This window comes from Heterodontus francisci, chromosome 13, assembly GCF_036365525.1.
Source record: "Heterodontus francisci isolate sHetFra1 chromosome 13, sHetFra1.hap1, whole genome shotgun sequence".
NCBI classification, from domain to species: domain Eukaryota; kingdom Metazoa; phylum Chordata; class Chondrichthyes; order Heterodontiformes; family Heterodontidae; genus Heterodontus; species Heterodontus francisci.
In genome coordinates, this window is record NC_090383.1 from 32,826,299 (window position 1) to 32,842,802 (window position 16,504).

At 48.9% G+C, this 16,504-nt stretch overlaps 2 protein-coding genes across 10 annotated transcripts in view; both read right to left on the minus strand.

The window, feature by feature from the left end:
• The window catches only part of kif25 (kinesin family member 25), a 271,160-nt gene that overhangs the window by 54,053 nt on the left and 200,603 nt on the right, over positions 1–16,504 (minus strand). The window lies entirely within an intron of this gene.
• Positions 1–16,504, minus strand: part of afdna (afadin, adherens junction formation factor a) — a 598,271-nt gene that overhangs the window by 51,376 nt on the left and 530,391 nt on the right. The window lies entirely within an intron of this gene.

Sequence of the window (16,504 nt, forward strand, 5' to 3'; positions counted from 1 at the left end):
AGATGCTGCCTGACCTGCTGAGTATTTCCAGCACTTTCTGTTTTTAGTTCAGATTTCCAGCATCTGCAGTATTTTGCTTTTATACAGATGGAGGTGGGTCTGCCTTGACACAATAGTGGGGCTCACAGCACTATTGTAGGCCTGGGTTAGTGAAGAAATAAGATTTTTGCACCCTGAAAATAACTTTCCTAGAAAGCAGCTGAAATGTATTCGGAACTGCAAGCTACTGGTACACCAGCAATGCTACTACTGGCATGAGCGCCCCACAACAATAGCTAAATGCCTGATTCTAGGAATTCTGATGAGGGCAGACATTTTAGTCTCAGACACTGTGTACGTTCCTCTCTTCTACTGTTAAAGATTTTGGCCATGGTTTTTTGATTTTGTGCTCGTCAGCTGTAATTTTCTGTTCATTCATTTCTGGTAAGTTCAAAGCACAAAATCCTGGTCCCTGTCTCTTTATGCAGTTTTGGCTGTTAAGATTCATTTCTCAACAAAATTACCTACAGAAAAACAACCAGGATAAATGGAAATTGACGGATGCAGAATTATTTGGTCCCCAATTCCTTTGTACTGCAGGTGTACAATCTGGGCAGGTGGGTGTGATCAGATAAATTTGGGGATGGGATCCATTTGTGCTAGGTCATTGCCTGGGATTTTCATTGTGCAAAATTCTGCAAAAATTTGGGTTGAGCACTTCTTGTATTTGCCCCCTTCCTTCCATGTGGATGTCACAGAATGTCTGACTGGTGAGGTGGCATTATCCACCAGCTTTCACACTAGTTCCACCTTCTTTGCCCACAATGCTATGCATGTCTGCATGAAACAGGTGCACCAAGGAAGTGGGTCCACTGCTGCTTTAAAAGATGGTTTTCCTATGGAAATAATGGCAGATTTGAAATTAGAGTCTTAGTCATTTATGGCACAGAAGGAGGCCATTCGGCCCATCGAGTCCATGTCGGCTCTCCATAGAGCAATCAAGTTAGTCCCATTCCCCCACTCTATTCCCGTAATCCTGCAAGTTCCTTCAAGTATCCATCCAATTTCCTTTTGAAATCATTGTCTCTGCCTCCACCACCCTTGTAGGCAGTGAGTTCCATTAAGATATTTTTTTTTAAATCATACATTCAGGCAGCACAGCTGGTGGCAAAGAACCCTGGAGAAGGGTAACCATGACAAAATCTATGCCAACATGGAATAAGGAATTGCCAAAGAGTGACAGTGAGGTGCAGAAACACATTAGTACCAGGAATTCTATCATCAGGGGAACAGGCATGCACTTTGGCAGTCTTCAATGGTATTATGTCTCCCAGGTGGCAGGGTTAGGAATATCTTGGAGCGGGTACAAAAGGTTTTACATAGGAACAGGAATAGACAATTCAGTCTTGAGCCTGTTCCACCATTCAGTTAGATCATGGTTGATCTGTATCTTAACTCCATCTACTCACCTTGGTTCCCTAATGCTTAATGCCCTTGTCTAAATAAAATCTATCAATTTAAATTTTGGCATTTCCAATTCACTTGTCCTCAACAGCGTTTTGGGGGAGAGAGTTACATATTTACACAACATTTTGAGTGAAGAAGTCCTTCCAGGCATCTAAGTGGCCTAGCTCTAATTTTAGTCTTATTTCCCCTTGTCCTGGACTCCCCCACTGGAGGAAATAGCTTCTCTACCTACTCTATCAAATCCTTTAATCGTCTTAAATACCTCAATCAGAACACCCCTTAATCTTTTATGCTCAAGGGAATACAAGCCAAGTCTATGCAACCTGTCCTCATAATTTAATCCCTTTAAGCCAAAGTATTTATTTAGAGATACAGCAATGAAACAGGCCCTTCAGCCCACCACGTCTGTGCCGACCATCAACCACCCATTTATACTAATCCTACATTAATCCCATATTCCTACCACATCCCCTCAATTCCCCTACCTGCACTAGGGGCAATTTACAATGGCCAATTTACCTATCACCCTGCAAGTCTTCGGCTGTGGGAGGAAACCGGGGCACCTGGCGGAAACCCACGCAGTCACAGGGAGAAGTTGCAAACTCCACACAGACAGTACCCAGAATCGAACCTGGGTCGCTGAAGCTGTGGTGCTAACCACTGCGCCACTGTGCCGCCCATGTATTATTCTGGTGATCTGCAGTGTAACCCTTCAAGGCCAATATATCCTTCCTCGGGTACAGTGTCCAGAACTGAATGCAATGCTCTAAGTAAGGCCTAACCAGAGCTTTGTATAACTGCAACATAACTTCCAGCCTTTTGTATTCTAGCCCCTTTGAGATTTCAGCCAGTATTCCGATAGCCTTGTTAATTATCTTTGTGATTTCTGTACTTGGATCCCTTAATCTCTCTGTTCCTCCAGAGGTCCTTGCTTTATGCCATTTGGAAAATACTCAGTAACTCTCTTGGGTCCAAAGTGGATGACCTCATATTTCCCCATATTGAACTCCATCTGCCACAGTTTTGCCGATTCACTTAATCTCACAATATCCCTTTGCAAATTTCTGCTCCCATCTACAGTATTTGCTGTGCCACTTACCATTTATAAATATAGTGAAGACATGAAGCCCCAGTACAGATTACTGGGGATACTTCTAGTCGCATCCTGCAAATTGGAGTACATACCCATTATTCCAACTCTAAGGGCTGAATTTTCTTTGCAGGTTTTAGTTATAGTCTCATTATTCCCTTGTTTTAACTTTCAGAAGGCAGCTGTTCAACATTCTGCCATTCACACCTCCTCTAGACACATGTTTTGTTTCTTTACTTGCCCCATTATCACTCCCTTTGGCCCTGCACCAACAATTCTTTTCTGATTTAATCTCTCCTTTCTTCCACCCTATCACACAGCTTCCCTTTTAGTTGTTTAGTAGTACAGAACTTGAGTATTGCTGAAAATAGAGATATGTTGTCGAAGCTTTTCGTCTTGCACTCATCAGGACAATCCGCAAGAATACCAATGTAAGGGAAAACAACAACCTTATTCCATCTGAGAAGAGAGTGCTGATTGGTTGGCAAGTGAACTCTGATTGGTAGAGGCATTACCATGGAGAGTGCACCAGTTAACGGTGACTGACAGTTAACTACCCAAGCTTTGTTTGAAATTTAAACCAGGCAGCTTGACTATGATTGGTCAAGGCATTGACCTGAGGAATGAACCAGCCAATGGCTGTCACTTATTTTGTTTAGCTGAAACAGGCACAATGTTTGTACATATTCTTTCTGTCTGCAAAGAACAGGTCCCTATGTATTAATATATGTAGCTTCCAGTATGCGCAAATGTGCCACACTGCAAGCCCTACTGACAATCTTAATTTGAGCAACAGGTGAAGCTAGCTGTTTCACGCTGCTACTGTGCAGTAGCAACACGTGTGGTGTTCGCCACTAACAGGATGCTGCCTTCAAGCCAAAAAGACGTCCTGTCTCTCACACAAATAAGTAATCTGATATCTGAATTTCAATGCCAGTGTGATGCTAGGTATATAGGCCGAATGCCCCAAAGACTGGTGGATTGTATCAAACAACATGTCCCTTCTGCTGTGTGCAATAGGCAAGGTACAGGCCATACCCAACAAGCCCGTGCTTGCAAAACTCAAAACTGTGTCCAACATTAGATGTGATTGGACAACATTGCTAAATAATCCTCAGTGTGCTAAGAATTACGCTGACAACCAATCAGCACTCTCTTCTCATACAGTATAAAGTAGTTGTTTTCCCTTACATTGGTATTCTTGCGGATTGTCCTGATGAGTGCAAGACAAAAAGCTTCAACAAAATGCCTTTGTTTTCAGCAATACCTTCCCTTTTGTTCATTTTCCAACTTTTCCCCTTTCATTTTCTTAAAACCTATTAAATTTCTAACCTTTTCCAGTTCTCATGAAAGTTCATTAACCTGAAACGTTAACTCTGTTCCTCTCCCCACAAATGCTGCCTGGCCTGCTGACTATTTGCACCATTTTCTGTTCTTATTATAGCAGAAATAGTTTCTCTCTATTAATCCTTTTTGTTCCCCTTAATATCTTGAAAACTTCAATCAAATCACCCTACAACCCTAGTTTAGGTAATCTCTCCTTGTAATTTAACCCTTGGAGTCTGGGTATCATTCTGATAAACCAAAGCTGCATTCCCTTCAAGGCCAATATATTCTTCCTAAGGTTTGGTGCACAGAACTGCTCACAGTACTCCAGGTGTGGTCAAATGAGAGCTTTGTATAGCTGTAGCATAACTTCTACCCACTTGTATTCTAGTCTTCTAGATATAAAGGCCAACATTCCATTAACCTTTTTGATTATCATCTGTACAGATTCATAGCATTTAAATGATCAATGCATCTGGACCCCCAAGTCTCCTTGGACCTCCACTGTTTCTAGCTTTTCATCATTTATTAAGTACCCTGTTCTATCATTTTTGAGTCCAAAGTGGGTGACCTCACATTTGCCACATTGAAATCTATTTGCCACACTTTTTCCAATTCACTTAATCTATTAATATCTCTTTGTAATTTTATGTGCTCATCTATACTGCTAGAGACAGTAGTATAGTGGCAATTTTACTGGACTACTAATCTACAGGCCCAGACTAATGCTCCAGAGACATGAGTTCAAATCCCACCAGGGCAGCTGGAGGAATATAAAAATTCAATTAATTTGGAATGAAATGCTCATTGCATTAATAAAGATCATGAAACTACTGGATTATTGTAACCCATCTGTTTCACTAATGCCCTACGAAGGGACGAAATCTGCCATTCTTACCCTGTCTGGCCTACATGTGACTCCAGATGCACAGCAATATGGTTAACTCTAACTGCCCTTGAAAATGGCCTAGTAAGCCACTCAGTTGTACCACATGGCTACAGAGAAGTCAAATATTGTGGGTGTACGTATACTATGTGCATTGCAGTGGTTCACTACCACCTTCTCAAGGGCAACTAGGGATGGGCAATAAATGCTGGCCTTGCCAGCAATGCTCACATCCCAAGAATGAACAATAAATCCTGCCCATCTTTGTGGCTTTGGAAAATTTGGATATGGAATTTCAATTCCATTATGTAAGTCATTAATAAATATGGTGAATAGTTGAGGCTCCAACATAGAGCCATGCAGGACACCACTAGTCACATCCTGCCAATTAGGGTACCTGTGCATTGTCCTTACTCTTCGTCTCCAGTCGCACAGCCAATGTCCTAACCAGGACAATAATTTGGCTTCAATTCCATGGGCTTCAATTTTAGCTAACAGTCTCTAATGAGGAACTTTATCAAATGCCTTTTGGAAGTCCATATAGATAACATTCATAGACATTTTCCTGCCTACTACTTTAGTCACCTCTCCAAAAAATGTATCTAGGTTCATAAGGCATGACATACTCTTTACAAATCCATGATGACTCTCTCTGATCAGGCCAACTGGTTTTCCCCTCGCATCTTGTTTAAATATTGGAATGACATGTTAATTTTCCAACCTATAGGAATAGTTCCCAAATCAAGAGAGCTTTGGAGCCATGTCAATAGGTTGTCTCCAATTACACATTGCTCTCATTTTGTTAGCAGTCTTTTCTGTAAAGCACTTTGCAATGTCCTGAAGTCTTGAAAGGCATTACATAAATGTGGAACCTTATGAATGCCTCTGAATGTTTATATTAATACCATTTATCTACCACGTTAGTTACCTCCTCAAAAGATTCCACTAAGTTCATTTGACATGACGTACCCTTTACAATCCATGCTGGCTCTCTCTGATCAGTTCATGTTTGTCCAAGTGCTCAGTCACTCTGTCCCTAATAATAAATTCTATTAACTTCTCTGCAACAGATATTAGGCTGATAGGCCTATGTTACGAATAGGTGAGCAATGTCTAGGGGTCTTTTGCTATCTTCACCTGGTCTTATTGTAACAGGGTTTAATTTTTAACACAATGTGTTTTGCGCTCCCTTTTGTGAATCCTTGTTCACAGTCTCCAATTATAAGGTAAAGAAATGAGCACAAACAGGCTTTCTTTGGTTTAAAACAGAAAGAGGAAATTTATTAAAACCTTAAAACCTAAACTCTAATATGGTTTACGCCTACTATTATAAGACGCACCCACGTTAGCATGCACATGCGATATAAACCTGCAGATAGGGACAGAATAGAGCAGAAGAAAAGATAAGGAGAACAGCTTGAGGCAATGTCTTGTTACTGTTTCTTGAACTCGCTGTAGTCCTTGATTGAAGATATTGTCTGGCATTCTGTTGGGGCCCAGTAGTCTTCTAAAAACCTTGTTCATGTAGGAACCTGTTCTCTCTTTGAGTTTCACATGTTTTCACAAGATTCAGTTCCGTGAGAAGAGATGAAGACAGACAGGCAGAGGAGATGTTTTCAGTCCATGTGTACACGGCGTTCTGACTCAATCCTTTGTTGGGAGTTTAAAATTCAAAAAGCTCCCAGGGTGCTCAGCAGGTGAGTTATGTGACTAGCTCCTTATATGGAATGGACTCTTCAACATCCTTTGTTGGTAGTTCAAATCCAAAAGCTCCAGCCAGCTAGTCATGTGACTAGAACTGGTTTGACCACCTCTGTGTATTGGAGAAGCAACTGCTGGGGCCCCATTGTTTCAACAATGTGTGTCTCAGTCTTGGCAGGTGGGGTTTGCCTGACACCTCCACACCCAGGGGAGTGAAATGCAATGTGAAGAAAATGGCGCCTTTCATTACAGAATTTGAGAGAAATATATGATACAGAAAGAAACCATGCATTTCTCTCATTCATTTCTATTCATTCACCAGTTTTGAAGCTCACTAAAATGCTCTGCTCTGGGGGGGCCAGGGCTGCTTTAATTTCAATATTTTTTCCAGGAGAGTAGCAGTGGGCAGGTCTATCCTCATCTCACTGAGTCATGCAAAGAAGTTTGGCTTCAGGGCGTGGGTGGTTCCCTTTTTCTCTGACTGTGGGGGCGGAGTCTTTGTTACTCTCCCTGTTATTCTCTGGGACACTCCTACCTGCAGGTATTTGGGCAGACTTAACTGCATTCTCCTGTGACACTTTGACTCGGTGAGGCATCACCCTCGTGGTTTCTGTGCCCCCTAGAGGTCTCTCTTTGTCTCTGCAGATTCCTGTAAAAGGCTGTTAGCAACTCTGGTGGGGTGCTTCTAGAGTCTGCATTTACATAGGAGGAGCTGGGGTCTAGCTTTTCACATTTCTCTGGGTTGTTTGACCAGGTGGTAGGGGTTTTCATTTGGTATTCTTCCTGGACTTCCTTTAACCTGCCCTCTGGGTCACATTTTCCCTTTCTCGTCCTAACCTTTTGCCTGCTATGTGCCTGCCTGTCCCCTTTTGTTCTCAGCGGGGGGTCCCTTACAGTTCACTAGCCCTCTGCTGGAGGGTTCTACTAACACTGGTACAGGACTTAGGAGTGCAGGTTTCACTGTAGGTTGGGGTTCCCCTCAACCTGGTAGATGTGGCAACTCCTGCAATACTCCACCACATCCATGTGAAGTTTTGGCCGGTCAAACTGCTGCCTTATGAGGGTTTTGGTCTTTTGTATTCCGGCATGTACCGCCACTGTAGTCTCATGGGCCCTTCTTAATATTTCTCCCCGGTACCTCTGTGGCACCACTAACTGGTGAACTACTGTCCACTCCTTGTCCTCAGGTCTGTGAGGAGAACTTCATTTCCTCATCAGTACCTCATTCTTTAAAATGTAGCAGTCAGCGACTCCCTCTGCTTCACTTTCAGATTAGGCAGCCTGTGCTTGGCTGAGGTCGGCTTGCTGAGCCTCAGCAAGGGAAAATCCATTTAATTCATTCCTTGGGTCTCCTAACTTTCCAAAGGAAATCTCGGCATAGCTGACCTCATGGTCATTTGCCTGCAGTGTCAATGCAGTCTCCTCTGGGGGGGCTGGTTTGATCGTGGCCTGACCCACTACACATTCAGGACTCATTAGGGGGCCATCTCCTGCCAAGGCCTGTCTCTCTGACCTCCTCCAGTTTTTCTTTCACTACTGGGGGGGCTACCACCTTCACCCCCACCAGATCATTACCTAGGAACAGGTCAAACCCGTCCACAGGCAAACTAGGGACAATCCCTACAGTCAACGGTCCCGAAACTAGGTCACACTCCAGGTGCAACCGCTGTACAGGTACAGTCATACACTGCCCTCCAATACCATTCAACACCATTTTGAAGCAGCAATACTGAGTGGGATAAGCACGGTTTAAAAGTGCAGCGGCAGCAAGAGGGAGTGATACTGAGTGGGACCGGCACAGTTTAAAGGTGCAGTGGCAGCGGGAAGGAGCGAGACTGAGTGGGACCAGCACAGTTTAAAGGTGCAGTGGCAGCGGGAAGGAGAGAGACTGAGGGGGACCGGCACAGTTTAAAAGAGCAGCGGGAAGGAGTGATACTGAGTGGGACCGGCACAGTTTGAAAATGCAACGGGAAGGACCGAGACTGAGGGGGACCAGCACAGTTTAAAAGAGCAGCGGGAAGGAGTGATATTGAGTGGGACCGGCACGGTTTGAAAATGCAGCGGGAAGGACCGAGACTGAGGGGGACCAGCACAGTTTAAAAGTGCAGCGGCAGCGGGAAGGAGCGAGACTGAGTGGGACCAGCACAGTTTGAAAATGCAGCGGGAAGGAGAGAGACTGAGTGGGACCGGCACAGTTTAAAAGTGCAGCGGCAGCGGGAAGGAGAGAGACTGAGTGGGACCAGCACAGTTTAAAAGAGCAGCGGCAGCAGGAAGGAGCGAGACTGAGTGGGACCAGCACAGTTTGAAAATGCAGCGGGAAGGAGAGAGACTGAGTGGGACCGGCACAGTTTGAAAATGCAGCGGGAAGGACCGAGACTGAGGGGGACCAGCACAGTTTAAAAGTGCAGCGGCAGCGGGAAGGAGAGAGACTGAGTGGGACCAGCACAGTTTAAAAGAGCAGCGGCAGCGGGAAGGAGAGAGACTGAGTGGGACCAGCACAGTTTGAAAATGCAGCGGGAAGGAGAGAGACTGAGTGGGACCAGCACAGTTTGAAAATGCAGCGGGAAGGAGAGAGACTGAGTGGGACCGGCACAGTTTAAAAGTGCAGCGGCAGCGGGAAGGAGCGAGACTGAGTGGGACCAGCACAGTTTGAAAATGCAGCGGGAAGGACCGAGACTGAGGGGGACCGGCACAGTTTAAAAGAGCAGCGGGAAGGAGTGGTACTGAGTGGGACCGGCACAGTTTAAAAGAGCAGCGGGAAGGAGTGATACTGAGTGGGACCGGCACAGTTTGAAAGAGCAGCGGCAGCGGGAAGGAGAGAGACTGAGTGGGACCGGCACAGTTTAAAAGAGCAGCGGGAAGGACCGAGACTGAGTGGGACCGGCACAGTTTAAAAGAGCAGCGGGAAGGAGTGATACTGAGTGGGACCGGCACAGTTTGAAAGAGCAGCGGCAGCGGGAAGGAGAGAGACTGAGTGGGACCGGCACAGTTTGAAAATGCAGCGGGAAGGACCGAGACTGAGGGGGACCGGCACAGTTTAAAAGAGCAGCGGGAAGGACCGAGACTGAGTGGGACCGGCACAGTTTGAAAGAGCAGCGGGAAGGAGCGAGACTGAGGGGGACCAGCACAGTTTGAAAGAGCAGCGGGAAGCAGAGAGACTGAGTGGGACCGGCACAGTTTGAAAATGCAGCGGGAAGGACCGAGACTGAGGGGGACCGGCACAGTTTGAAAATGCAGCGGGAAGGAGAGAGACTGAGTGGGACCGGCACAGTTTGAAAATGCAGCGGGAAGGAGAGAGACTGAGAGGGACCAGCACAGTTTGAAAATGCAGCGGGAAGGAGAGAGACTGAGAGGGACCAGCACAGTTTGAAAATGCAGCGGGAAGGAGAGAGACTGAGAGGGACCAGCACAGTTTGAAAATGCAGCGGGAAGGAGCGAGACTGAGGGGGACCAGCACAGTTTGAAAATGCAGCGGGAAGGAGAGAGACTGAGTGGGACCGGCACAGTTTAAAAGTGCAGCGGGAAGGAGTGATACTGAGTGGGACCGGCACAGTTTAAAAGTGCAGCGGGAAGGAGTGATACTGAGTGGGACCGGCACAGTTTAAAAATGCAGCAGGAAGGAGTGATACTGAGTGGGACCGGCACAGTTTGAAAGAGCAGCGGGAAGGAGTGATACTGAGTGGGACCGGCACAGTTTAAAAATGCAGCGGGAAGGAGTGATACTGAGTGGGACCGGCACAGTTTAAAAGTGCAGCGGGAAGGAGTGATACTGAGTGGGACCGGCACAGTTTAAAAGTGCAGCGGGAAGGAGTGATACTGAGTGGGATCAGCACAGTTTAAAAGTGCAGCGGGAAGGAGAGAGACTGAGTGGGACCAGCACAGTTTAAAAATGCAGCGGGAAGGAGTGATACTGAGTGGGACCAGCACAGTTTAAAAGTGCAGCGGGAAGGAGTGATACTGAGTGGGACCGGCACAGTTTAAAAATGCAGCGGGAAGGAGTGATACTGAGTGGGACCGGCACAGTTTAAAAGTGCAGCGGGAAGGAGAGAGACTGAGTGGGACCAGCACAGTTTAAAAATGCAGCGGGAAGGAGTGATACTGAGTGGGACCAGCACAGTTTAAAAGTGCAGCGGGAAGGAGTGATACTGAGTGGGACCGGCACAGTTTAAAAATGCAGCAGGAAGGAGTGATACTGAGTGGGACCGGCACAGTTTGAAAGAGCAGCGGGAAGGAGTGATACTGAGTGGGACTGGCACAGTTTGAAAGAGCAGCGGGAAGGAGAGAGACTGAGTGGGACCGGCACAGTTTAAAAATGCAGCGGGAAGGAGTGATACTGAGTGGGACCAGCACAGTTTAAAAGTGCAGCGGGAAGGAGTGATACTGAGTGGGACCGGCACAGTTTAAAAATGCAGCAGGAAGGAGTGATACTGAGTGGGACCAGCACAGTTTAAAAGAGCAGCGGGAAGGAGTGATACTGAGTGGGACCGGCACAGTTTGAAAATGCAGCGGGAAGGACCGAGACTGAGGGGGACCAGCACAGTTTAAAAGAGCAGCGGGAAGGAGTGATATTGAGTGGGACCGGCACAGTTTGAAAATGCAGCGGGAAGGACCGAGACTGAGGGGGACCAGCACAGTTTAAAAGTGCAGCGGCAGCGGGAAGGAGCGAGACTGAGTGGGACCAGCACAGTTTGAAAATGCAGCGGGAAGGAGAGAGACTGAGTGGGACCGGCACAGTTTAAAAGTGCAGCGGCAGCGGGAAGGAGAGAGACTGAGTGGGACCAGCACAGTTTAAAAGAGCAGCGGCAGCAGGAAGGAGCGAGACTGAGTGGGACCAGCACAGTTTGAAAATGCAGCGGGAAGGAGAGAGACTGAGTGGGACCGGCACAGTTTGAAAATGCAGCGGGAAGGACCGAGACTGAGGGGGACCAGCACAGTTTAAAAGTGCAGCGGCAGCGGGAAGGAGAGAGACTGAGTGGGACCAGCACAGTTTAAAAGAGCAGCGGCAGCGGGAAGGAGAGAGACTGAGTGGGACCAGCACAGTTTGAAAATGCAGCGGGAAGGAGAGAGACTGAGTGGGACCAGCACAGTTTGAAAATGCAGCGGGAAGGAGAGAGACTGAGTGGGACCGGCACAGTTTAAAAGTGCAGCGGCAGCGGGAAGGAGCGAGACTGAGTGGGACCAGCACAGTTTGAAAATGCAGCGGGAAGGACCGAGACTGAGGGGGACCGGCACAGTTTAAAAGAGCAGCGGGAAGGAGTGATACTGAGTGGGACCGGTACAGTTTAAAAGAGCAGCGGGAAGGAGTGATACTGAGTGGGACCGGCACAGTTTGAAAGAGCAGCGGCAGCGGGAAGGAGAGAGACTGAGTGGGACCGGCACAGTTTGAAAATGCAGCGGGAAGGACCGAGACTGAGGGGGACCGGCACAGTTTAAAAGAGCAGCGGGAAGGACCGAGACTGAGTGGGACCGGCACAGTTTAAAAGAGCAGCGGGAAGGAGTGATACTGAGTGGGACCGGCACAGTTTGAAAGAGCAGCGGCAGCGGGAAGGAGAGAGACTGAGTGGGACCGGCACAGTTTGAAAATGCAGCGGGAAGGACCGAGACTGAGGGGGACCAGCACAGTTTAAAAATGCAGCGGGAAGCAGAGAGACTGAGTGGGACCGGCACAGTTTGAAAATGCAGCGGGAAGGAGAGAGACTGAGAGGGACCAGTACAGTTTGAAAATGCAGCGGGAAGGAGCGAGACTGAGGGGGACCAGCACAGTTGAAAATGCAGCGGGAAGGAGAGAGACTGAGTGGGACCGGCACAGTTTAAAAGTGCAGCGGGAAGGAGTGATACTGAGTGGGACCGGCACAGTTTAAAAGTGCAGCGGGAAGGAGTGATACTGAGTGGGACCGGCACAGTTTAAAAATGCAGCAGGAAGGAGTGATACTGAGTGGGACCGGCACAGTTTGAAAGAGCAGCGGGAAGGAGTGATACTGAGTGGGACCGGCAGTTTAAAAATGCAGCGGGAAGGAGTGATACTGAGTGGGACCGGCACAGTTTAAAAGTGCAGCGGGAAGGAGTGATACTGAGTGGGACCGGCACAGTTTGAAAGAGCAGCAGGAAGAAGTGATACTGAGTGGGACCGGCACAGTTTAAAAATGCAGCGGGAAGGAGTGATACTGAGTGGGACCGGCACAGTTTAAAAGTGCAGCGGGAAGGAGTGATACTGAGTGGGACCGGCACAGTTTAAAAGTGCAGCGGGAAGGAGTGATACTGAGTGGGATCAGCACAGTTTAAAAGTGCAGCGGGAAGGAGAGAGACTGAGTGGGACCAGCACAGTTTAAAAATGCAGCGGGAAGGAGTGATACTGAGTGGGACCAGCACAGTTTAAAAGTGCAGCGGGAAGGAGTGATACTGAGTGGGACCGGCACAGTTTAAAAATGCAGCAGGAAGGAGTTATACTGAGTGGGACCGGCACAGTTTGAAAGAGCAGCGGGAAGGAGTGATACTGAGTGGGACTGGCACAGTTTGAAAGAGCAGCGGGAAGGAGAGAGACTGAGTGTGACCGGCACAGTTTAAAAATGCAGCGGGAAGGAGTGATACTGAGTGGGACCAGCACAGTTTAAAAGTGCAGCGGGAAGGAGTGATACTGAGTGGGACCAGCACAGTTTAAAAATGCAGCAGGAAGGAGTGATACTGAGTGGGACCAGCACAGTTTAAAAGTGCAGCGGCAGCGGGAAGGAGAGAGACTGAGTGGGACCAGCACAGTTTAAAAGAGCAGCGGCAGCGGGAAGGAGAGAGACTGAGTGGGACCAGCACAGTTTGAAAATGCAGCGGGAAGGAGAGAGACTGAGTGGGACCAGCACAGTTTGAAAATGCAGCGGGAAGGACCGAGACTGAGGGGGACCAGCACAGTTTAAAAGTGCAGCGGCAGCGGGAAGGAGAGAGACTGAGTGGGACCAGCACAGTTTAAAAGAGCAGCGGCAGCGGGAAGGAGAGAGACTGAGTGGGACCAGCACAGTTTGAAAATGCAGCGGGAAGGAGAGAGACTGAGTGGGACCAGCACAGTTTGAAAATGCAGCGGGAAGGAGAGAGACTGAGTGGGACCGGCACAGTTTAAAAGTGCAGCGGCAGCGGGAAGGAGCGAGACTGAGTGGGACCAGCACAGTTTGAAAATGCAGCGGGAAGGACCGAGACTGAGGGGGACCGGCACAGTTTAAAAGAGCAGCGGGAAGGAGTGGTACTGAGTGGGACCGGCACAGTTTAAAAGAGCAGCGGGAAGGAGTGATACTGAGTGGGACCGGCACAGTTTGAAAGAGCAGCGGCAGCGGGAAGGAGAGAGACTGAGTGGGACCGGCACAGTTTAAAAGAGCAGCGGGAAGGAGTGATACTGAGTGGGACCGGCACAGTTTAAAAGAGCAGCGGGAAGGAGTGGTACTGAGTGGGACTGGCACAGTTTAAAAGAGCAGCGGGAAGGAGTGATACTGAGTGGGACCGGCACAGTTTGAAAGAGCAGCGGCAGCGGGAAGGAGAGAGACTGAGTGGGACCGGCACAGTTTAAAAGAGCAGCGGGAAGGACCGAGACTGAGTGGGACCGGCACAGTTTAAAAGAGCAGCGGGAAGGAGTGATACTGAGTGGGACCGGCACAGTTTGAAAGAGCAGCGGCAGCGGGAAGGAGAGAGACTGAGTGGGACCGGCACAGTTTGAAAATGCAGCGGGAAGGACCGAGACTGAGGGGGACCGGCACAGTTTAAAAGAGCAGCGGGAAGGACCGAGACTGAGTGGGACCGGCACAGTTTGAAAGAGCAGCGGGAAGGAGCGAGACTGAGGGGGACCAGCACAGTTTAAAAATGCAGCGGGAAGCAGAGAGACTGAGTGGGACCGGCACAGTTTGAAAATGCAGCGGGAAGGAGAGAGACTGAGAGGGACCGGCACAGTTTGAAAATGCAGCGGGAAGGAGAGAGACTGAGTGGGACCGGCACAGTTTAAAAGTGCAGCGGGAAGGAGTGATACTGAGTGGGACCGGCACAGTTTAAAAGTGCAGCGGGAAGGAGTGATACTGAGTGGGACCGGCACAGTTTAAAAATGCAGCAGGAAGGAGTGATACTGAGTGGGACCGGCACAGTTTGAAAGAGCAGCGGGAAGGAGTGATACTGAGTGGGACCGGCACAGTTTAAAAATGCAGCGGGAAGGAGTGATACTGAGTGGGACCGGCACAGTTTAAAAGTGCAGCGGGAAGGAGTGATACTGAGTGGGACCGGCACAGTTTAAAAGTGCAGCGGGAAGGAGTGATACTGAGTGGGATCAGCACAGTTTAAAAGTGCAGCGGGAAGGAGAGAGACTGAGTGGGACCAGCACAGTTTAAAAATGCAGCGGGAAGGAGTGATACTGAGTGGGACCAGCACAGTTTAAAAGTGCAGCGGGAAGGAGTGATACTGAGTGGGACCGGCACAGTTTAAAAATGCAGCGGGAAGGAGTGATACTGAGTGGGACCGGCACAGTTTAAAAGTGCAGCGGGAAGGAGAGAGACTGAGTGGGACCAGCACAGTTTAAAAATGCAGCGGGAAGGAGTGATACTGAGTGGGACCAGCACAGTTTAAAAGTGCAGCGGGAAGGAGTGATACTGAGTGGGACCGGCACAGTTTAAAAATGCAGCAGGAAGGAGTGATACTGAGTGGGACCGGCACAGTTTGAAAGAGCAGCGGGAAGGAGTGATACTGAGTGGGACTGGCACAGTTTGAAAGAGCAGCGGGAAGGAGAGAGACTGAGTGGGACCGGCACAGTTTAAAAATGCAGCGGGAAGGAGTGATACTGAGTGGGACCGGCACAGTTTAAAAGTGCAGCGGGAAGGAGTGATACTGAGTGGGACCGGCACAGTTTAAAAATGCAGCAGGAAGGAGTGATACTGAGTGGGACCAGCACAGTTTAAAAGAGCAGCGGGAAGGAGTGATACTGAGTGGGACCGGCACAGTTTGAAAATGCAGCGGGAAGGACCGAGACTGAGGGGGACCAGCACAGTTTAAAAGAGCAGCGGGAAGGAGTGATATTGAGTGGGACCGGCACAGTTTGAAAATGCAGCGGGAAGGACCGAGACTGAGGGGGACCAGCACAGTTTAAAAGTGCAGCGGCAGCGGGAAGGAGCGAGACTGAGTGGGACCAGCACAGTTTGAAAATGCAGCGGGAAGGAGAGAGACTGAGTGGGACCGGCACAGTTTAAAAGTGCAGCGGCAGCGGGAAGGAGAGAGACTGAGTGGGACCAGCACAGTTTAAAAGAGCAGCGGCAGCAGGAAGGAGCGAGACTGAGTGGGACCAGCACAGTTTGAAAATGCAGCGGGAAGGAGAGAGACTGAGTGGGACCGGCACAGTTTGAAAATGCAGCGGGAAGGACCGAGACTGAGGGGGACCAGCACAGTTTAAAAGTGCAGCGGCAGCGGGAAGGAGAGAGACTGAGTGGGACCAGCACAGTTTGAAAATGCAGCGGGAAGGACCGAGACTGAGGGGGACCGGCACAGTTTAAAAGAGCAGCGGGAAGGAGTGATACTGAGTGGGACCGGCACAGTTTAAAAGAGCAGCGGGAAGGAGTGATACTGAGTGGGACCGGCACAGTTTGAAAGAGCAGCGGCAGCGGGAAGGAGAGAGACTGAGTGGGACCGGCACAGTTTGAAAATGCAGCGGGAAGGACCGAGACTGAGGGGGACCGGCACAGTTTAAAAGAGCAGCGGGAAGGACCGAGACTGAGTGGGACCGGCACAGTTTAAAAGAGCAGCGGGAAGGAGTGATACTGAGTGGGACCGGCACAGTTTGAAAGAGCAGCGGCAGCGGGAAGGAGAGAGACTGAGTGGGACCGGCACAGTTTGAAAATGCAGCGGGAAGGACCGAGACTGAGGGGGACCAGCACAGTTTAAAAATGCAGCGGGAAGCAGAGAGACTGAGTGGGACCGGCACAGTTTGAAAATGCAGCGGGAAGGAGAGAGACTGAGAGGGACCAGTACAGTTTGAAAATGCAGCGGGAAGGAGCGAGACTGAGGGGGACCAGCACAGTTTGAAAATGCAGCGGGAAGGAGAGAGA